The following is a 23680-nucleotide window of genomic DNA, read 5'->3' on the forward strand; positions in this document are numbered from 1 at the left end:
CACTGGTGTCTAAAATTCAATTGAATATCCTTGAGCACTAGCATATTATCGTCTGTGATCTTTGATGTTGTACCTTTTCTCCCTGGCTTCATTCTCTGCTTGATGTCATGAAGGAAGATGAAATGGGGCCATGTCCTCAGATTCTTAGTTCTCATATTTTTATGTTAAAATACTCAGTCACTGTGGATTTTCTTCATTCCATTCAAATCACAAAGCCTTCTCCAGGGGACATATTATCAAAGATCCCTCCTTTTTTATATTAGCTCGGCCATTAACCTAGAAGACACTTCTGCAGGAATGAAGCATTTAACACTTTGCCTATAGAACTTTGAAATGTGTAGCTCTGAAAATATTAAATAATAACAATTTGTTCAGGAAATTCTGTCTAGTCTTTAAGTAAAGTGTACTAGGAAGTAATGAGTAAACTTATCAAGCTTTTCTGGGGGATCATGGAAATAAGAGTATATTGGGAAATTTTATGAGGAAATGTGATATAATAAGGCTTTGCTCTACAAAGGCAGAACTAGGAAGTAAAAAATTAGTTTTAAACCTAAAGGACAGGTGTTAGAAAAGAGAAACCAAAATAAAAGACCTAAGAAGGAAGCCCTGGACAATATGGACTTTAAGGAGCTGCACTGTGACATTCAACCTATTCTTTAAACTTGTGATGTGCTCAGTCATTCAGTCCTATTGGACTCTTTGTGACCCCATGGACTGTAGCCTGCCAGGCTCCTCTGTCCATGAGATTCTCCAGGCAAGAATACTGGAGTGGGTTGCCATTTCCCCCTGCAGGGGATCTTCCCAATCCAGGGATCGAACCTGGGTCTCCTGAATTGCAGGTAGATTCTTTACCAACTGAGCTTCGAGGGAATCAAGTGGAAGATGTTAAAAGGGGGCAGTCTTACGGGCCACACTCACCCTGGGAGCCACGGTGCACTGGGTAGCTCCAAAGAGCAGAGAAAGGAATGAGTTGCTGCTGACTTGGGGGACTAAGTCCCCCTAGAACTACTGATGGGGATGTAGTTCAGGCTAAAGCATATGACATTGATTTTTTCCTACTTGCACAACACTGCAAGTAGGAAAAAATTGGTAAAATGTATATAACATAAAATTTTAAAATGTGTACCATTCATTGGCTTAATGTGCATTCACAGTGCTGTGCAACTTCCACCACTTTCCATTTCCAGAACTTTTTTTATCACTGCAAACAAACACTGTACCTGTTAAACAATTACTGTTCATTCTCTCCTTCCCCCAACCCAGGTAACCTCTATCCTACTTGTTGTCTATATGTGTGTGCTTAGTTGCTCAGTTGTGTCCGACTTTTTGCCACCCCATGGACTGTAGCTTGCCAGGCTCCTCTTGTTCACGGGAGTTCTCTCAGCAAGAATACTGGAGTGGGTTGCCATTCCCTTCTCCAGGGGATCTTCCCAACCCAGGCAGCAAACCTGCATTGTAGATGGATTCTTTACCTTCTGAGCCACCAGGGAAGCCCTGTTGTCTCTGAATTTGTTTATTATAGGTACCTCATTAAGTGGAATCATATGATATGTGATCTTTTATGTCTGACTTCTTTCACTGAGCACAATGTTTTCAAGGTCCATCCATTTGTAGCATATATTGAAATGTCATTCCTTTTTAAGTCTGACTAGTAGTCCGTTATATGTTTATACCACATTTTGTTTTTCCACTCATCTGTTGATGAACATCTGAATCGTGTCCACATTTTGGCTATTGTGAACAATACTGATGTGAATATGGGTGAACAGGTATTTGTTTGAGTCCCTGCTTTCAATTCTTGTGGGCATATACTTCGGAGTGGAATTGCAGGATCATATGATTTAAGTTTAGCTCTTTGAGGAACTGCCAAACTGTTTTTCCAAATTGCCAAATGTTGGCTGCGTCATTTTACATTGTCCACCAGCAGTGTACAAGAGTTCCAAGTTCTCCACATCCTTGCCAACACTTGTTATTTTCCACTTTTTGATAACAGTCATCCTAATGGGTGTGAAATGGCTTCTTCTCATGGTTTTGATTTGCATTTCCCTAATGTCTAGTTGATGTTAAGCATCTTTTCATTGTGCATATTGCAAAAAAGCCAGCTGGGATTTTGGTAAGGAGTGGGCTGACTCTGTAGATATATTTGGGGAGTACTCCTATCTTAACAATTAAATCTTCTAATTGTTGAACACTGGCTGTTTTTCCATTTCCTTTGGTCTTTAATTTTTCAATGATGTTTTGTAGTTTTCAGTATACCAATCTTGTCCTTTACTTAAATTCATTCATTAGTATTTTATTCTTTTTGATACTATTGGAAGTAGAATTTTCTTAATTTCATTTTCAGACTGTTGATTGTTGGCATATAAAAATATAATTGAGTTTTAAAATGTTGACCTTATATACTGCAATTTTGCTAAACTCATTTATTAGCTCTCTTATTTTTTGCCGCACCGGGTCTTCATTGCTGCACCCAAGCTCTCTCTGATTTTGGCAAACGGGGGCTGCTCTAGTCGTGGTGTATGGGTTTCTCATTGCAGTGACTTTGTTGTTGCGGCGCATGGGCTCTAGGATGCGTGGGCTTCAGTTACAGCTCGTAGGCACTAGAGTGTTTGCTCAGTAGCTATGGCGCATGGACTTAGTTGCTCCGGGGCACATGAGATCTTCCCTGGACCAAGGATTGAACCCATGTCCCCTGCATTGGCAAGAGGATTCTTAACCTCTGGACCACCAGGGAAGTCCCTTTAATAATTTTTTATAGTGGATTCACCAGGATTTTCTACATACAAGATTATGTCATCCGCAAATAGTAGTTACATTGTTCCTTTCTTACCTGAATGCCTTGTAGTTCTTTTTCTTTCCCTGGTTTGAGCCACATGTACAATGTTGAATAGAATCAGTGACATCCTTTTAAAGGTGCATTTAAAAATTTTTTTATTTTAAGTAAGTATTTAGTTGGCTGTGCTGGGTCTTAGTGGTAACTTTCGAACTCTTAGTTGCAACATGTGGGATCTAGTTCCCTGACCAGAGATCAAACTCAGACCCCATGCATTGTGAGCTCAGAGTCTTAGTCATCAGGGAAGTCCCTAAAGGTGCTGTTTTGATAGGGGTAAAAGACCTATGTTCAACATTTACCAATCCTGTCTGGTGACCTTGTGAAAATCACTTATCCTTTCTGTTATCTAACATCAATAGTAATAAATTTTCTGGCTATCTCATGGGGTTCTGAGGATTAAATAAACCATTCACTTCAGAGTGTATGTGGATGGTAGTCTACTCTTTAGGAGCTCATACACTAGTGGAAGACAATCCATTCATGGAATAATTATAAAAATAAGATTAAATGTGGTTTCAACTATTAGGCCCATGAATTTTGTGTCTTGGACACCTTATTGGATGATTTTCATAGTGAAAACTTATAGTTTACTACTGTATATGGAAATGGTTTAAACTTATTTTTAATATTTATTTTTCGCTGCACTAGGTCTTCATTGCTGGGCATGGGTTTTCTCTACTAGCAGAAAATGGGGGCTACTCTCTAGTTGCCCTGCCTGGGCTTCTCATTGGAGTGAGCACAGGCTCTAGGGCACTCAGGCTCAGTAGTTGTGGCTACGGCTTAGTTGCCTCCTAGCACGTGGCGTCTTCTCGGATCAGGGCTTGGACCCGTGTCCACTGCATTGGGAGACAGATTCTTAACCACTGGACCACCAGGGAAGCCCTCAAAATTTAATGTACTAATAACATTATGCTCTCCTGGTGTCATCCTAGTTTGGACTCCATTTTAACAACCGTTTATTAAAAAGCAACTTAATTGTAGCCACAAAATCCAACCCTGTTCTACACAAAATATAATTTTATTTTTTAGGGTTTTGCTATAATTTCGCATACAATTTGGTGTCCACAGCATTTTTTTACGTCCAAAGAGTATCTGCTTAAATTAGGAGCTGCATGTCTTTTCTCTTCATCTGGGCATTCAAGACAGGCTGTATTTTCCTTGCACTCCATTTATTTGAGATTAGCCTGATAGGCTTCACGTTGGAATATAAACACGTAGAAAATAACCCATGACATGGATGTCTTAGGTTCGCAAGGCCCTTCCGGGTTCTAACACTGAATTGTGCTGATGATTTGGTATGAGGCTAATCTTGGTACATTCGCTATGCCATCAGTGGCACCTAACTGTTCTCTTTGATGTTTTAAGGCTCCAAAGGGTGGCAGGTCACGGTCAGGCAGTGAAGGAGCCCAAATGCTTTCTGGCATAGGTGCTGCACGATCACCTGAATGAACTTCTCAGAGCACCTGCTTCCAAGATTGGTGAGAGGGCCCCCACTCCCAACTCCCCCCTGCCGCCGCAGGAGATAGCCACACCTTCTCCCTATCGGCAAGGAGCAGGTGGCTGGCCCTTGGCACCTCGCACCACGGCCCCCGCAAGGTACCCGCCCCGTGGGCTTGGCCGGCTCACGAAACACGTGACGAGGGTCAGCTGTGCCACTGGGATCCACCCCCCACAACCACTGTGAGGGCGATCGCCCAGCGCGCGGTCTCTGGGTCCGCTACCCCTCCCCCCACAATCCCGGAAAAGGGGGGTGGTGACGTCATCATCCGGGCACTCGGCGGCGGGGCCTCGGTTCACAATGGAACAAAAACAAGCGGCCCAAGTCGAACTCTGAGCGACGCGACTGTGGCTTGCACGGTTAACTCTGTCCTGGCCACGCACCCTGCCAATCCCGACATCCCAGTTCCTTCTCCGGCATGCCAGATCCTTTCGGGCCGCCCCGCCCCCGCTTCTGCCCGTCCTGCCCTCACACCGCCCCGGAGGCGAGGGGCATGGAACAGTTCCTGGCCGTAGTGCAACCCTGGAGAAACAGTACTGTTTGAAAAATCTTGACCGCATTTTCCTCCCTTCCCCCACCCCGTCTCCCCGAATTCCAAGCGTCTCTCGCCTGGCCCGGCTTTCCCAGAGGCAGGAGCCATTCTTCCCCGGCGGAAGACCGCCCCGGCTGGACGGGGGAGAAAAGGGAGAGCAGAAGGAGCAGCTGAGCCAGAAGGAGGAGGAGGGCTCTGGGGCTGGCCCCGTGAGGGGCGGGGCTTGGCGGGGGCGGGGAACCTCGGGTCTGGGCGGTGCTGGAGCTTGTAGGAGTCTGCGCCGTCGCGCTGCTGCCTCCACCGCCGCCACTGCTGCTGCCACCGCTACCGCCGCCGCCACTGGCCGAGCGGTTTTTTTTTTTTTTTTTTTTGGTTTGCCGGATCCGCCATATTGAAGAGGACGGGCATCCGCGGCTGCGGAAGCTAGTCTCCGCCGCCGCCGGAGCCGCAACCTCCCTGCACCCGGCCCATTCGGGCCTCTGCCGCGCGGAGCCCCTCCCCGTATCGCTCAGCTCACAGGCCTAGCGGGAGGCGGCTGCTTCTGCGCCCGGTGCTTCGCTGGGCGCCGGGTGCTAGGAGCAAGCCGCAGCAGAGCGAGCAGGCCCGGAGCGGGGACAGAGGCGGCGACCAGTGGAAGGTGAAGCCGCCACTGCGGGAGGAGGAGCAGGAGGAGGTGACGCAGGAGAAACGCACAGCCCGGAGCCCGTCTGCGCTCAGAAAGAGCCTCAGCCCGAGGCGAGAAGGGGGAAGAGGGCCGCCGCCGGCTGAGGAGTGGGGGGGGAGGAGGCGGCCGCGGCCACCTCTGCTGCAAGGCGGGCGCGGCGAGCAGCGAATTTCGGTGCCTCTGTGCAGCTCCCCGGTCCCTACGCCTACGATCTCTCGACACACTTTGTCGCCCGTCACCCTTGGGCCTGGGATGCACCCAGGGTCGGCCTTGTCCCGGGACTGAGCCTTGGTTGTCGCCTCCGCGTGTCTTGCTTCTTAAGAGAAGACGCCTGTGTCGTGCGGTGAGTAGCCAGCAGCGCCAGGACGACGCGCTTTTCCGGGGCCAACAGCTGGATCGAGGGGAGGGGAGGGGAGGAGGGCGAGGGGGTGTGCGTGTGCGCGGTTCCTCTCGCCGCGGCCGGAGGCCGGGCCGGGGGCTTCCCGGCTCTCGGCCCTGGGCCTCGGGCGGGGCGGGCGCGCGCGGCGCGGGTGGGGGCGCGGGGCTCTGTTCCACGCCGAGCCGGCGTCCCGGGAGCGTGTCTGTGTGTTTTGGACTGTAAGGGAAAATGGCTGACGGCTCCGTCCCTCCCCCTCCTCCCCTTCCCGTCCTGTCTGGGGCCGAGTCGGAGGATGGAATCTCCGGGCGCGGCGTGCAACCCCCGCATTCGCAGCCCACGGCCGGGTCGGCGCCGGGGGCTCGTCGCCCCCTGACCTCGGGGCTTGCAGCCCGGCCCTCGGCGGGCTCGCAATCGTTCTCCTTCCCGGTCTCGTTCCACTTGACACCAAACGCCATTACTGAGGTGGAGTGATTTGGAGCCGTAGAGCTAGGCCTCGGCTACGCCTGGCTATCGGGCCCGCCGACTTGTCCACCTCTCCCCCACCCTCCCGCGATAACCCGCAGCTTCTCCTGGGCCTTGGGGTCTGGGAGCCGGAGCCGGGTTATCGGCCTCCTCCATCTCCCTCGCCCCCCTTCATTTACGGAGGGCCAAAGCTGCGGAAGATGTTTTGATGCAGAAGTCGCTTCCCAGCGAGCTTGGACCCACCACCTTTATATTTTTAACGGTTTGTGCAAAAAAAAAAAGTACTAGCATGTGTAAGTTGGATAATGATAAAACCTTCGGATTCTTGTGACGTGAGGCTTCGGATTTGAGAAATGGTATATTTTTCATTCATTGTGAAATATTCAAGAGTTATGGAACAGGTGTATACGTGTTTTGCAGTATTTGTATGGACTTCTGGGGTGACTGGAACTTACCCGGGGATTTTTAAACTCTTCAACAGAATCTGCTTAAATTAAACTTGTTATTATTTGGAAGTTCCATACTTAAAATGTTAATTGGGTTTTCCGTCGTGCAGTTTACAGGTGTGTTTAATTTCTCCAGATTGTCTTTGAATGTAACTGAGCGCGTTCTTGGTTAAATAGTCACGCTTCATTTCGAGGAGAGGGAAAGACTTGCAGCGTTCTCTGACCTGGAAACCCTCGAGTCCCCCTGAATCTGCATAACATTGGTAAACCGTAACTTTTGAGGAAGAATTCGGGAGTCTTTGATTAAAAGAAACTTTTCAGCAGTTACTTAATCTCTTTTGGAGCGCATTATCCATTCTTAGTGATTATATGGTAAGGACTCCTTAACCGTGACTCGCTTGGCTTTGTTAATCCGTACACTTGAACTTAAAAATAGAGACTACAAACTCTTCTTTAGATCTTACTGGTGTACTGATTCGGTGGGCTGCCATTTTGGTTTTAGCAAATGCCTTCATAGTTCTGAAAGATTTATGCATTAAATGTACAAAGATGTCAACATTCTCAATTTGATAACCCATGTGCTTTGTCATACTTGTAACAGCGCTTGGATTAGAGTGAGAAAGAAACATTTGGAATTAATACACCAAGGGCGGACTCATAATGTTTCTGATTGCCTATTATGTTTTGTTTTCTCTCATTTAAAAATGATCCTTTTGAACTATACGTGTTTTTTTTTTTCCTCTACCCTGTTCCCTCTATTTTTTGCAAGAACACAGTTTGTAACTCTTAACTTGTTATCTTAATGTTCTCTTGCCGTTTCTTTTGTTTGCTGACCTTGGTAGTTTCTGAGAGAGAAAATTTTTGGAGGGATTAAATAACAGCAAAAACCGTACAAGAATCTATGAATCTAGAATCTGAGAATCTAAATTCTTTAGAAAGTAGCTTTGAAGGGCAGATGTTACCTTTCATCAAATTACTGGAATCCCTTGGTGTTACATAGTTTTCTTGTTTTATCAATGAAAATGCTTCAGGAGGATTTACTTTGAATCTTTTTTTTTTAACCCAGGCTTTTGAAATAAATTTTCTGACCTCTCAAGAAGACGAGATATTTTATGAGTACCTCCTTAAAGATAATTCTTCTGATATGATGTTAATAATGCTGCTTCGTTTTTGAAAATGGATTTTTCTCATGAATTTCCTGGTCCTCAAGTTCTTGATTAGTTGGGCACAGCAAGCATTCTTTCTTTTAGCTCATTGTTTCATAAGCTTATTGTTTGTTTCATAAGAATTTTAAAAGTAACAATTTTTGTACTTTCAGAATTTTTATATCAGGTTAAAAAAATTGTTTTAAAGATTAGTTCTCATAAATGTTTTGGACAATTACAAAGGAGTAGGGGAATTTTATTCTGTGGTTGTGGAGCTAGTTGGTGTTTTTGTGTGTTTTTTTTTTAATTTTAAACAGTGTAATGCTTTTATGATAGCCTGCATTATATTTTTCTTAGTGGTGGTATGTTTTCTGAATCCTGAAATATTTTCCCCCAAAATTTGGAAAATGGGGTTTTAGTTTCTATGTAGTTCTTTGAGGAGCTGTATCTTTGAAAGGTATTGTATTTATTGCTAAATTCTCTTCTAATTTTAACATGGAATCTAACAATGTTTAACAAAGGTTTAATGCGTTGGACCTCAACCCTGACTGTACATTAGAATCACTTAGGTAAGTTTTCTGTTTTTAAAAAGAAAGCAAAAACTAATGCCTGGGTCCCGCTCCCAAAGACTTATTAATCGGTCTGATATGGGCCCTGGGCAGAGGTGTCTTTTAAAAGGATTGTGGGTGATTGTCACGTTGTCAGGGTTGAAAAACCACTGTTATTGCTGGTAGCATGTTCCTATTGAACTTTCTAGTGGATAAATAAGAAAGTTTTTTCTTCCTTAACTGTTTCCTATTATCACAACAATTGTCATTTGTTGAATTATGTGCCAGCGCTATGTTAAACACTTGGTTTGACACCATATGTGGATCTTAAATATTATTTGCATTAAACAAAGGACTAAGGTCTGTCCGGTTCAAGTAGTGGTGCTTCGACTACTCTGCCTTGTTAGTAAAATGACACCAATTTTTTTTTTTTTAATGGGACTTTTGTTTCCTGTACCAGAGAGGCTTTAGATTAAAATTTTAATAAAAATATAATGGTCTGCAATTTGGGAAATATCTTGATTGACTAAGGGAAATGCTAAAACTCTGCTGCAAATAGGTTCTTCCTTCCCCTTCCATATGTTTCCCAACACGTTCAGGTTGATAGTTTAGTTGGTGGATCTGTTTATGACTAAAATAACGTAAGGCAACTTAAGATTCCTAAAAGATGCAACATCAGACATTTCTCTCTCAGCAATTTATTTAAATCATCCCATAAGTGAACATTTAGTATCATGTGAATTTCTGTTATCTCAATTTGAGAACTCTTGAGTTTTATTTAGCTTGGTTTAAAATCAGTGTAATTTTCACAAAAATTTCAAAATGAAAGGTTTTATTTTGTTTTTTTTGCAGTATTGGTTGATAATTTTATGGGATGAATGAAATAGCAATTACACCTTTATTTGGTGTTTCTGTTAATTCCCTTGGTCCATTGTGCTAAATTCTATATGAGAAGGCTGCTAATACAGAGTCTGTGAGCATCCTTAAGGTGTCACATGATTTGTCACAGATCTGTTATATTAATGATCACGGTTTTCCTATTTTCTATGCTGTAGGGTCCATCATAAGGAAAAAAGATATCAGGAAAGGTCTGATATTGGAGTTTGAATTTATCGTTCAGTTATTACTATTGCATATAAAGTAATGATCAATGTAATATGCTTTTAAGGAATATGGTGTGAAAAGGCATACTGTTAAGATGAGATGTGTTACATAAATTTTTTTCTTAAAATGTGCCTATGCTAGTCTTTTGGGCCTCAGCACACGCACACTCTCTCTATATGCATTTCATAGCTAGTGGGTTTCCAGTTCTACAGTCACTGTCTTAACAGTTTTCTAGTTGAGCTGTGTATCAGAATCACCTGTGCAGCTTTTTCAAAATGTATTTGCTTGGGTCTTACTCTCTAGAGATTATAATTGAGTAGATTTGAGGTAGCAAATGGCATTTAAAAACTAAGAATATGATTCTGATGAGCAGCTAGGTTATTTTTTGGCAATGTTTTTTAGAAAAAGGGAAGATGAGATTCTGAGTTAACACACATATTTATTCATTATCTCTTACTGAGCATCGTCTTAGAGTTTCAGCTTTAATACTAACAGTATTAATACCTGTTAAGGCATTAGTTTTCTTTTCATCAAATATTTATTTGGCATCTACCATGTGCCAGGCACTGTTCTAGAGATTACTGTTGTCTGGAAGCTTTTGTTATATGAAGTGAGGGCCATTGGACTAGCTGGTCTCTAAGGTCCTTCCTAGCTCTAATTTTGTTATTCCTTATTGTGCTTTATAGAAGGGGCCTTAATTAAGTTGTTATAAGAAATATGCTGGGGCTTCTCTGGTGGCTCAGCGGTAAAGAATTCGCCTGCAGTGCAGGAGACATGAGTTCGATCCCTGGGTCAGATCCCCTGGAGGCGGGCATGGTAAGCCACTCCATATTCTTGCATGGGAAATCCCGTGAACAGAGGAGCCTGGCAGGCTGCAGTCCATGGGTTCACATAAAGTCAGACACAACTGAAGCAACTGAGCATGCACGCATGCAAGAAATATGCTTAGTTATGGTTTAAGCCAGTGGAACTTGCCTTTTACCTTTTATCCTCTTTAAGTAAATTAAATAGAATTTCCCTATGAATGCCAGCCTTCTCCAGTGAGCCCAGATGTCAAGTACAGCAGACATGTATTCTTTTAGTATTGGTTTTAGAAATAGCCGTACTTAGGATGCTTTTAATTTTGGGCCAGTAACTACTACATAACTCTGGTGTCAACCGTTATTTTACCATTCCTTTTCTGTATTGATACTCTGTCAGTTACCTCTGCACTGCTTGTATGTTTTTTGTTTGTCTTACTTATTTTGTTCAGATGCTTTGATTAATTTTATTAGTTCAAATTCTTTTTAGGTTGGTGGCATCTATCTGATCAGATTCAAGGTCCTAAGTCATTGACATATGCCTGGCACATAGACTTTCAATAATTATTTGTTGGACGTTTAGTTCATTTTCTTAATATGATTCCTCTATTTCTTTGCGGCGCCCCCCCCCCCCCCCCCCTTTATTACTTGGAGTCACTTAACTTGACCAGATAATCCTTTTATGATGAGCAGTCCTGAAAGTCCTGGAACAACCTAGTCAAACTCCTTGTTTTTCAGGTGTGGCACATGGCTCAACAAACTAAGTAACTTCACTAAGATAGTGTGCATAGACTAGCTTCTATGTGAAGCTATTTCCATATCTAACAAGTCACGTTAATTACTGAATTCTTTGGATTCCGTGACCTTTGTAGTGATTCAAAATTCACACTTAAAATCTTTTCTTAATAATGGATAAAAAAGGTCAGAGATTCTGTCCTTTACCTTTGTGTGTTACAGAACACATAGAGTAACATTATTTACCGGGACTTCCTTAGTGGTCCTGTGGTTAAAACTCTGCTTCCACTGCAGGGGGCATGGGTTCCGTCCCGTTGGGGAACTATAAGATCCCACATGGCTCACCTTGTGGCCAAGAACAAACAAACCCCCCAAAACAAAAAGAAACCTCTCTCCAAAATTGTAAACAATCACTTTGACTGCCTGAATGGCAACATTTGGGGGAATGTTTGACTCCTGATGTCTAGAATGGCCTGTACAAAATTGATGTATCATTGTATTATGGCCCCTTTCTGGTTATCTTTTCTGTAACTGATCAATCATGTACACTTTGAACACTTTAGACTAATTGGCCAACCGTTACCGAAGAATTGTTTTCCTTGGGACAGTTTTGAGCTGGTTGTCTTGGATCTGATCCTCTGCTACAGAGCCTATGAAGTGGGAAGAGAAGAAAACAGAAAGAAAAGGAGCAGGGGAAACCTCTTTTTCCTGTCAATTTATTAATGTCCATTTCATTCCTACTGACTTTGGTGATTATTAAGAATTGTTAGTTTAGGTAGTTGGTTTCCGCTCTGTTCTAGTCTTTTCTTTCAGCTAGCTACTTAGAACTTCTAAGTAAGTCTACCCTGTTTAACTTGGATAAAGAAATTATATGGTATTGGACCCATGTTCTGCCTAGGTAGTGTAGAAAGATTTGGCCTCTCCTTAATAACACTGCCTGAGTTCAGAGCAGGGATCAGCAAGCTGTTTCTTGTAAAGGGCCAGATTGTAAATATTATAGACGGTAGTCTTTGCATTCTAAGAGGCAAAATTAAAGCTATTAGGTAAATTTTTTGTTGATAAAATTTAAACTATAATGATAATTGAGTTCAATTAATTGTAATTCTGGTCTAATAAGAGGCATAGAATGGGGGGGAGGACTAACAATACAGTATTTTGCCTATTTGGAGTTTAAAGTTCGAATGCTCTGCCATCAAGTTGATTGTAATTATAATGACCCTGTGTGAAATCCATTCTAAAGTTTGTGGGCTGTACAAAAACAGGAGGCTAGATTTGATCTGTGATTGTAGTTTGGCAGCCCTGGTATGGAGCATTGGTTCTCAAACCTGGAGGGCTTGTTAAAACAATGCTGGGTCCTGCCTCCAGAGTTTAATTCCGTAAGTATGGAATGGGGCCCGAGAACATGCATTCTCAAACAACTCCCAAGCATGGAACTAGTCTTGGAGAATTAACTGGTTTAGAGGTGAAATCGAGCATATCCTACTTTTCCTCGAGTTAATCGCTTTATCTAATCTTTTTGAATATTTTTAATTTTGTTTTACTTTGTACTTTAAATTCAATGATTACACGTTAAATGCCTGTTGCGTAATATACCAGGTAACAGATGCACAAGGTGAACAAAACAGAGTTGTCCCCATTATACATACTGGTTGGAGGGAGTTTAAAAATTAATTTCCACAAACCCTTTAGAACTGGAGTCTGGGGACAAAGAGCACCATTTTAAAAGCAGTACAGTGGTGTTTGATACTCATGTTAAAGGAAAGCTAAATTGGAAAGGTTCGTTATCAAAATATTCATTAATTTGATTTCTTAGGGGATAATATTCTGTTTAAATGAATTTTTCAGAACACCAAAACTTGCTTTTAAATACTTAAAACCAATTTATTATTTGATGGAAAGCTTTCTAAAGATGTTATATGCTTTTTTAAAATTTTCTAATTATGAAACGACTGTTATCTATTCTGTTAAAAAGTTTGGGTAGCATAAGAGAATGAAAGCAAGGAGCAAAACACACAGACTCCACCCCCTGATAATTCCGTCATGTGGAAGCAACCTTATTATTAGCTGTGTGTTTAAAGGTTCTCATCAGATGATCAGCTGACTAAGTCGTGTTTCCTCCTGTCCTCTGCCTCCACTTCTGCCTCAGGACTTCAGAGTGTGCTGTTTGTTCATCCTAGAAGACGCTGTTTTGGGTCCCTCCTCACGCTGCTGCTCCTTTTTTAGATATTGCTTTGGTAAATATTGCTCAAAAATCATGAAATTGATTTTAATATGATTTTCCAACTTTCCTGCTGTTTAAAACTTTTTTTTCCCCTGTCCTCTGTTCATCTGACTCCAGATTCTTGGTACACTTTGTGTGCGTCCCCACTTCTCTTGCCTTTTCTTCAATCCCTCTTTTAGGGGCCTTCTGTTCTTTGCTAGTGGGAGTAACATCAGGAGTATAATTTAACTATTTTTGACCTGTTTTATTTTATGTATTTCTTGCTTTTCTTCTTTGGTGGCTATTGAAGTTTAAGGATGGTTCACATATACACTAAAAAGGTGCCAGACTGTTTTGAATTAAGGTTTTTTTTTTTTTTTCTTAAGCTATCTCACTTTCTCAATGTTTATTTTCACTGTTGTCAGTCCTGGTTTCAATCTTATTGAGTGGGAAAGGAGGTAAGAGTTAGTAGTCTAATTGTGTATATATGTATATGTATATAGAGTGTGGATTTCGTACAAGAACTTTGAGCTCTGCTTCCTGTTTCTGTACTTTTTACCATTGAAACATGTTAGTCTTTAACTGTGATGCATAAGATTTTTGTATACTCAGTACTTTAATACACTATGTATTAACCTCCCTTCTCTTTGTTCTTTTTTGGCGGGGGAGCTGCGCCGGGTCTTTGCTGTGGTACATGGACTCTTCCTAGTGCTACAAGGGCATCTCTGGTTGTGGTGCGTGGGCTTGGTTGCCCCGAGTTACGTGAAATCTTAATTAGCTGATCAGGGGTTGAACCCCCACCCCCTGCATTGGAAGATAGATTCTTAACCACTGGACCACCAGGGAAGTAACCTCCCTTCTTTAAGTCAGACTTCTGTCCATTAGCCGAAATGAAGCAAACGTCTTTTTATTGCATGGTGGTAGTGCCTGTCTGAGAACAGTTCTATTTCGGCAGTTAATGCTATATTTGTACAGCACTGTCTTGTGTGTTAATTTGCAAGTTCAACTGTATTTTGTCCTTTTATAAAATGAGTAGGAAAACAAAAGTGCATCAGCTTGAGGGCTGAAACCTAATGTCTTTGAGGCAAGGAACTGACTGGGGACATGAATCTTTAACCTTACTGGATTAGGTTCTGCTCATTGGTTATGTTGGTTGACTTTGTTCAGTGGTGAGTGAAATAATGAGAACAAAATAGGAAATTAAGTACGGCAAGTATGTAATAAAGCTTATATGTGAAAGGTGAAGTGTAATTAGGGATTTTATAATACTTTCCTTTACTCTGACTGAGAGTTGGAAAAACCCCTATAAACATGTGAATGAATCTGTTGTTTGGCTTTGAAATATTTGACTTCTGTCACATTTTCGGGAATGCATTATGTATGAAAGGGTACTGACTATATACAGCGTTTGCCCAGACTCTCTTGGAAATGACTACAGAAAGTCTCATTTTCTTATATTTAACCTGCCTACGTATATATGTTTACTGTGTTCTCTGTACGTAGATATCAATCAGTTACCAAAAATATTTTTGTTGTTGTTGTTGAATATAATTGACATACAGTATTAGTATTAAGTGTACAATATAGTTATCCAAAAATCTTGAGAATTTTTAACTTGAAGTATGCTGAACTGGGCTGAGAGAGACTGTGAGTCTGGGCTGAGGTTTGGAGAAGCCCAGTGGAGTCTCTGTCTCATAATGAATGTCATTATCAGAGCTCCCTGTCAGCTATCTTGAATTGCTTCTACTGGAAAATCCCATGGACAGAGGAGCTTGGCAGGATCGCAGAGAGTCAGACACAACTGAACACACACGCACAGTACACGAGGATTACCTTAGTGCATCGTGGGAAGAAGAATCACGTCAGTGAAAGGAGACTAATGGAAAGATTCTTTGGCTTCTGTTCATCTCTCGTTGCTGTTTAGTCGCTCAGTCATGACCGACTCTTTGCAGCCCTAGAGACTGTAGCCCGCCAGGCTCCTCTGTCCATGGGATTCTCCAGGCAAGAATACTGGAGTGGGTTACCATTTCCTACTCCAGGGGAGCTTCCCAATCTAGGGATCTTCTCTTGTGTCATTGGCAGGCAGATTCTTTACCACTGCGCCACCTGGGGAGCCCTCTGTTCATCTACACAGCCACAAAAATGAGGTTCTTCAAGTACCTCCATTTCTCTTCCTTCTCTCTTCCCAAATACAGCTCAAAACTCTTACCATGTCAGCTTTACCCAAATAGGTCATTTGGATGTAATTGCCATCTACTTTTCCGAGGTTACTTCTTGTTCTCCCACCGAATCAAACTATCCATAGTTGATGTGGATGCGCTAGTCTTTGCTTTTTACCCATGGCTTTACTTTTGGAACTCTATCTCCCCTTTGTGGCTAGCCTGCCACCTAGCTCACAAGCCATCTTCATGAACTTTTTTCTGATTCTCTATAGTAGGAAGTGGTCTTTATTTTCTCCCTCGTAGCTCAGTCGGTAAAGAATTTGCCTGCAATGCAGGAGACCTGGATTCGATCCCTGGGTCAGGAAGATCTCCTGGAGAAGGAAATGGCAACCCACTCCAGTATTTTTGCCTGGAGAATCCCATGGACCGAGGAGCCCGGCGGGCTACAATCCATGGAGTCACAGAGAGTCAGACACAACTGAGTGACTGAGCATGCATGTACACACGCATGGTTTGGGGGGAGTGGAGTAAAGGAAGGAGGTACCTGAGACTTCACTTATATGAAGATGATGCTTTGGCTTCCATATCACTGAATGGAGTGCATGATAAGTCGCTTCAGTTGTGTCTGACTCTGCTGCTCTGTGGACTGTAGCCTGCCAGGCTCATCTGTCCGTGGAATTTTCCAGGCAGGAATACTGGAGTGGGTTGCCATTTCCTCCACCAGGGGGATCTTCCCAACCCAGGGATTGATCCCGTGTCTCTTATTTCTCCTGCATTGGGAGACAGGTTCTTTACCACTAGCGCCACCTGGAAAGCCTTTAAAAAACAGTACTTAGCTAAAAACCTTTATTACCTTCCCTTTAAACTCTTTCCCCCGACTCTCCACTGAGAGCTTCTTTCTGTTCAGATCTATTGAATGGTCATCAGGAGAAAGGAATCTGTGTTATAGAATGACTATTTCTCAATGTGGCTCTACTACTTAAACAGTGGATTCTCAAAGCACATGCCTCTCTATATATGTATATATATGTATACACATATATATGTATATTTTATATATGTATATGTATTCATATATATACATATGTATAAAATATGTGTGTATTTTATATATACACATATATGCATGTGTATAAAATATGTATTTTATATATACATATATATGTATGTATATATAAAAGCAACCCTTTCCCTCAACATGTAGGGGACTAGAATCTGGCTGGCATCCAGTTAAGTGTTAACTATAGGCTCTCCATGGTTTGTATAGGTGATATTTTACAGCTTTTTAAATAGATTGATACACAAAATGGATGAATAATGTCATTGTTTAAATAGTTGCAGTAACCCCACTGACTCCTATTTTGGAGAGTTTTTTGTTTTAAAAAAAACTTTTCATATTTGAAATGAAAATGATGTAGTCAGTGAAAATGTACTGGATTTGTAGTCAGAAGGGCTGTTGTAGTTCCAGTATCCCCCTCCATATGTTAAATCAATTAACTAACCTTCTGAGTCCTCACTACACTTATCTGTAAAACCAAGGTGTTGGATAAGAGATGACTTAAGGAACTTTATTTTTTAAGTTAGTAAGTTTTATCTGTATGCCTAGAGATGTGGAAAAAACTGGAGTCTTAAAGAAGAGACATTTTCAAGTAAAGGAACATTGGAAAAGGTTTTTTTTTTGTTTTTTTTTTTTTAAAGTTAATAGTCCTAAGCCCAAGTAGGGAGAGATAATGTAATTTGAATTTTTCCTCTCCCTTGTTTTTGGTTGTCCGTGTGTGTGTGGAGGGGTTTATTTTATTTAGTATCCTGTGGGTTAATTGTGCTTGCCCAACAGCTTGTACTGTAAATTTAGGGATTACAGACTTGCTGCTGCTAAGTCGCTCAGTCGTGTCCGACTCTGTGCGACCCCATAGACGGCAGCCCACCAGGCTCCCCCGTCCCTGCGATTCTCCAGGCAAGAACACTGGAGTGGGTTGCCATTTCCTTCTCCAATGCATGAAAAGGAAAAGTGAAAGTGAAGTCGCTCAGTCGTGTCCGACTCTTAGTGACCCCATGGACTGCAGCCCACCAGGCTCCCTCCATCCATGGGATTTTCCAGGCAAGAGTACTGGAGTGGGGTGCCATTGCCTTCTCTGCATCTGAAGTCCAGATTAAGCTTTAAGAAAGTATGCAGATAAATATAGTAGCAATGATTTTTGTCTGGCACAGATGGTTTCAGAGAAAATGTTGAAAACCTTGGTGTTTTTTTCATCACTTTTAAGTAGCAAAAGAAGCTTATCGTTTTTATTGTTTATCAGTAGGCCAGTCATTCTTAAACTTACTGGTCTCAGGACCCATTTATAATTATTGAGGACCCCAAGGAGCTTTTATTTATGTGGGGTTCTGTCCATTGATACTTAGTATATTAGAAACTAAAACAGAGACATTTAAAAACTTTTTGTGTGTTTGAAAATCAAACTCATTGCATGTTAATATAAATAATACTTCTATGTAAAATAACTTCCAAAACAGAAGTTAAAAGTGACATTTTAAAAATGTTTTTGCAAAATTTCATATCTGACTTAATAAAAGAAAAAAGATGGAGTCTCTGTCCACTACTTTCTTCAATTTGTACATTATATAGACTGGAAGAACTCCACTGTATACTCCAGAGAGAACGACAGTGAAAATGGCAAATAATGTCATATTATTTGTGAAAACAATTTTGATCTGTTCAGTCTACTGAAAGGCTCTTAGTGGACCACACTTTGAAAACCAGTGCCTTAGACTCCCAAGGGAAGTTTGATATTATCTTTGGAGTGGCTTACCTGCTATATAGCTTTACTTTTTATTTTTGGGCCTTGTGGCGCAGCATCTGGGATCTTAGTTCCCTCACCAGGGATCAAACCTGTGTCCTCTGCATTGGCAGCACAGGGTCTTAACCATTGGACCGCCTGGGAAGTCCAGTCTGTGTCTTTTGATGGTCTCTATGGTATACACCCAGAAGTGAAATTGCTGGCTTGTAGGGTATATGTGTGTTTAACTTTAGTAAATACTGCCAAACAGATTTCTCAAGTATTTGTACTAGTTTCGAACCCTACCATGAGTGTAGTTGCTGCTCTTCCTTAGCACTTAGTATTGTTGGTCCTTTAAGTTTGGCCATTTGGGTGGAGATTTAGGAATATCTAATTGTGGCTTCGGTATCTATTTGCCTGTGTTTAATGATGTTAGAACTTTTTCCATATGCCTGTTGGTCTTTTAAACTCTATTTATTGGTCCATTTAACTCTTTCTTACCTATAAAATTGAAGTTTGGCCAGTAAATGACTTAAGTCTCTTGCAAGGGCTTCCCTGATGGCTCACTAGTAAAGTAGTCTGCCTGCTAATGCAGGTGACATGCCTTCGATCCCTGGCCTGGGAAGATCTCACATGCCACGGAGTAACTAAGCCCCGTGCACCACAACTATTGAGCTTGTGCTCTCGAGCCCAGGAGCCACAACTCCTGAAGTGCACACCCGCTAGAGCCCATACTCCACGACAAGAGAAGCCACAACAATGAGAAGCCCGTGCACCACAACTAGAGAAAGCCTCCGCAGCAATGAAGATACAGCACAGCCAAGGGTCTTGCTGCTCAAAGTCACTAGCTCAGTGAATTCCCTGAAATAAGAGATTCTTTAAGATACACTAGTAATTGATCTGGTAGTGACAAAGAGGATTAACATTCCTGTGATAATTTAAAAAATAATTGTGCATTTTATGGCTTTAGAATATGTCTGGAAATATGTTTGCACTTGAGAGACTGAATACTTCCAATTAAAATAAACTTTAGAAATAAACTGAGAAGACAAGAAATAACAAGTGTTAGTGAGGCTGTGGAGAAAAGGCAGCGTTTGTGCAGTGTTGGTGGGGTGTACATTGGTGCGGCCGCTGTGGAAAATGGTATGGAGGTTCCTCAGATTACAAATAGGAACTACAACATGATACATCAGTTCTACTTCTGGTATTTTGCCTAAGAATATGGAAACACTAGCTTGAAAAGACGTATACACCCCCATGTTTATCGCAGCGTTATTTCCAATAGCCAAAATATGGAAGCAACTTAAGTGTCCATTGATAGATAAATGGATAAAGAAATTGTGGTATGTTTGTATATACTGCTGCTGCTGTCAAGTCGCCTGTCGTGTCCGACTCTGCGACCCCATAGACGGCAGCCACCACGCTCCCCCGTCCCTGGGATTCTCCAATGCATGAAAGGGAAAAGTGAAAGTGAAGTCGCTCAGTCGTGTCCGACTCTTAGCGACCCCATGGACTGCAGCCCACCAGGCTCCTCTGGCCATGGGATTCTACTTGGCCATAAAGAAGAATGGAATTTTGTCATTTGTGACAACACAGATGGACTTTGTGGGCAACATGCTAAGTGAAATAAGTCAGAAAGGCAAAAAACTTATAATTTATCTTGTATGTGGAATCTTAAACGAATTGAAGCTCACTGGTATTGGGAACAGATTGGTGACTACTAGAGGTAGGGAGTAGGATGGGAGAAATGGGCGAAGAGGGGGCAAAATGTAAAAAAAAAAAAATAGTATGTTATCATAAAAGATATAAACCAGGAAGCTTATTCCATTCTCAGTTTGTTCAGGACTGTCCAGGACTTTTATTTTTAGTGCATCCCAATAAATGTCTCTAAGCTTGTGTGCGTGCACAGTTGCTTCAGTCGTGGCCGACTCTTTGCCACCCCATGGGCTGTAGCCCGCCAGGCTCCTCTGTCCGTGGGATTTCCCAGGCAACAATACTGGAGTGGGGTTGCCATATCCTTCTCCAGGGGATCTTCTGGACCCAGGGATCAAACCTGCATCTCCTGAGCCTCCTGCATTGCAGGTGGGTTCTTTACCACTGAGCCACCAGGGAAGCCCAGGTTGGCTATTGTTTTTGTGTGTGTGTGTGTGTGTGAAATTCAGTTATGAAATACATTTTAAAGAATTTGCTTGCTGTCTGTTCCTTTAGCGGGGAGGGAGCTAGACTAGTGAATTCCTTAAGGGCAGAAACTGTTTATTAGTCTATCTTTTCAGGGTCTGGCACAGAGTAATGACATTCAGTAATATCACCAAGATAAATTATCTTTTTCATAGATATTTTATTTCACCCTGCCTTTATTTAACCAGATTTCACCTATATAAACATACATTAAGGAATAGGCAAGGATAGAGATAACTCTTGCATACTCTTAAAACTACTGATTTGTTTTAATAAGAGTGCATGTTTTACCACCAGTGAACTTTTTGTATAGGCCAAATTTTCTTTGTTATAAATTTGCATCTAGGGACTTCCCTGGAGGTCTGGTGGTTAAGACTCTGTGCTTCCACTGCACGGGGCACAGATTTGATCCCTGGTCAGGGAAACTAAAATCCTGCATGCTGTGGCATGGCCAAAAAATACATCTGTATTACATCTGATGACGGGGAGAACCAGGGTTGTGGATGCTGCCCAGTTATGCATGCCATCAGCCTTAGTTGGTAATTGGTGCTGGTCTTCTGTGACTCTGAACTGCTGTCACATTGACTGCCTTAGGTTCCTCTGTCCCGCACACGTTTATTGGGTTGACCTGCTACTCATCCTTGGGCTTCCCTGGTGGCTCAGCAGTAAAGAGTCCGCCTGCCAGTTTCTGCCAGTACAGGAGATGAGGGTTCGATCACTGGATTGGTTAGATCCCCTGGAGGAGGAGATGGCAACCCACTCCAGTATTCTTGCCTGGAAAATTCCGTGGACAGAGAATCCTGGCGGGCTACAGTCCATGGGGTCACACAGAGTCGAACATGACTGAGCACACACACGTAGCACCTATATATGTGCATAAAATTTCTATATATTCTTACAGCAACTTGAAAACATAGCACTATTGTCCTCATTTTATATATAAGGAAACCAAGATACAGATGTGAAGGAACTTGTCCAGTTTGGACTCCGAGTAAGTAACTGAGGCAGTTTGTCTTCATTCTATATTTTTAACCACTGCACTGTATAATGTCTGACTAAATGAGTTCCATTAGCATTCCCCTTGTTATTAATTTGGCCTTCTTTTGCCACAGCATGGAGGCATAAAATGTAGCTAAAGGGCCCTTAGCATGCAGCCTCTCATTTTAAAGATGAGGTTCCCTTGCTTTTAGCACTTCTGCTTCTTATTTCATTTGCGATCTGTCAAAAATATTGCTAACCTCTGGCCTCTCTTTTTTTTTTTTTTAAGGTCTCAGTACACTAAGTGGGGGAGGGGCCATAATTGAATTAGAATGTTTTAAAGTTTTTAATGTTGTTTTCGTGTTCAGTGACTTTATATAAGTTCCTCTTTTGATTTGAATATTAGCCTTCATGGCATACTGCAGGATGTTATTTTGAACCTTTAGGATTAATTGTACACAGTCATGCAGACTTGAAAGGATAGCTTTTTTCTTCTATCTCTCAGCGGAGTCTACATGTATAAAACCATATTACAGAATAATGCAGTGTCCAACTAATGAATACATCAATAAAATGTGTACCATACAATGGAGTATTTTTCAACAGCAAAGAGAAATGATATGTGGTAAAACTTGGATGAGCCTGAAAACAGTCATGGTGAGTGAAGGAAGCCAGTCACAAGACTCCATGTTGTATGGCACCATTTATAAGAGGTATTCAGAACCGGCACATCTATAAAGACAAAAAATATCAATTAACTTGGGGCTAGGGGTGAAGCAGGAGGGAATGGGGGTGATTGCCACTAATAGTATGGGGTTTATTTTTGGGGTGATAAATATTCTAAAATTGATTTTGATGATAGCTGTACAACTCTGAATAAATACAGTTGAATTATATCTTAAGACTTATTTAAAATTTATTATATATAACTTCAGACATAGTGAAGATAATCTCATTGACTACAAGGAATTTCAAATTCTTGGTTTTTCAGATTCTTTACATTTGTGATTTAGTCTTGTGAAGGTTCAGGCAAAACGAGTACTTACCTACTGGATGCACATTGAAAATGCTAATTTTGGGCAATCTTATCTGCCGTGTATAAAATGACTAAATGAAATGAAGTCTCTTTTCAATTTGTTGGATCAGCATGTTCATGCTTGGATTAGTAACTTCTAAGTGAAAGTGTCACTCCCTCAAGTTGTGGCGACTCTTTGAGATCCCACAAGTCTCCTTTGTCCCTGCAATTTCCTGCACCAGAGTACTGGAGTAGGTAGCCATTTCCTTCCCCAGGGGACCTTTCCTACTCGGATCAAACCTGGGTCTCCGGCATTGCAGGCAAATTCTTTACCGTCTGAGCCGCCAGGGAAGAAAGTGTTAACTAATTTTGATAAAGATTGGTAAGAGCTGTTAATGAATAACTCTGAGTTGTTTATCTTAACCTGTCTTTTAACAAAGAGTGGACTGGTAAGTAGGCATATGTTCTGTGATATTTGATATGTTACCGTGTCTAATATTTTAAGTCAGTGATGTTCACTTGCTTTTTATGAGTAGATTGATTTGTTTAGGGACTAAAATTTATTGAGACCTCGCACTCTTTTTAAGGGTTTAATAAAGGAATATTTAAGGAAAAGTGTATCTGTTTTTGAGAAGTGATTTGAGTTTATGTACAGTATAAATCTCAGTATTTTGAAGGATTATAATTTAGAAAGTGGTGATTATTATTAACTTTTGTTTCAGTGGGCATAACTGTAAGCAATAGGTGTCAGTGACAAGGGAAATAGACTTTAGACTCAATAAAAAAGAGACCTTGCTGAGAGCAGTGAGCTTTACAGTGTTATAACTGAGAACTTTAAAGGGAAAATGTAAAGGTAGAATTTCCTACAATTGGAGCAGTTTCCAAATCCCAGTAGTCTTTGAGCACCTCTCCCTGATGGCCTGCAAGGTTCTAACCTTAAAAACATGTATCTCTTTGGTGCCCTTTTTGTGCTCAATTTAGAACAATTATTTTCTTTTTAAAACACGTCTTTTTCATTTTTATGATCTTAAATATGAGTGTATGTGTTTTTGGGTACCTGGATGGATAGTCCAGAACTGCCACACCATTTCAGCACTTGCGTTAGCTTTGTGTTTTTAATGTATTAATGTTCAACTGTAGGGTTTGTCAGATGAGAGCAACAGAAGCAGACGTAACACGCAAATGATGTGTTGATGTGAAGGAAGAATGATGTCATGGCAAATCATG

At 41.7% G+C, this 23680-nt stretch overlaps 1 protein-coding gene across 5 annotated transcripts in view; it reads left to right on the plus strand.

The window, feature by feature from the left end:
* Positions 1–5240: 5240 nt before the first annotated feature.
* The window catches only part of USP9X (ubiquitin specific peptidase 9 X-linked), a 116931-nt gene continuing 98491 nt past the window's right edge, over positions 5241–23680 (plus strand). For 4 of the 5 annotated variants that reach the window (XM_027533634.1, XM_027533637.1, XM_027533638.1 and 1 more), the window contains exon 1: positions 5241–5870. The gene's annotated coding sequence lies outside the window, so the exon portion shown is untranslated. Of the gene's footprint in view, positions 5871–13303; positions 13381–23680 lie in introns of those variants that run through there. The other variant, XM_027533635.1, reaches the window with a different exon arrangement.

Source organism: Bos indicus x Bos taurus, chromosome X, assembly GCF_003369695.1.
Source record: "Bos indicus x Bos taurus breed Angus x Brahman F1 hybrid chromosome X, Bos_hybrid_MaternalHap_v2.0, whole genome shotgun sequence".
Lineage (NCBI taxonomy): Eukaryota > Metazoa > Chordata > Mammalia > Artiodactyla > Bovidae > Bos > Bos indicus x Bos taurus.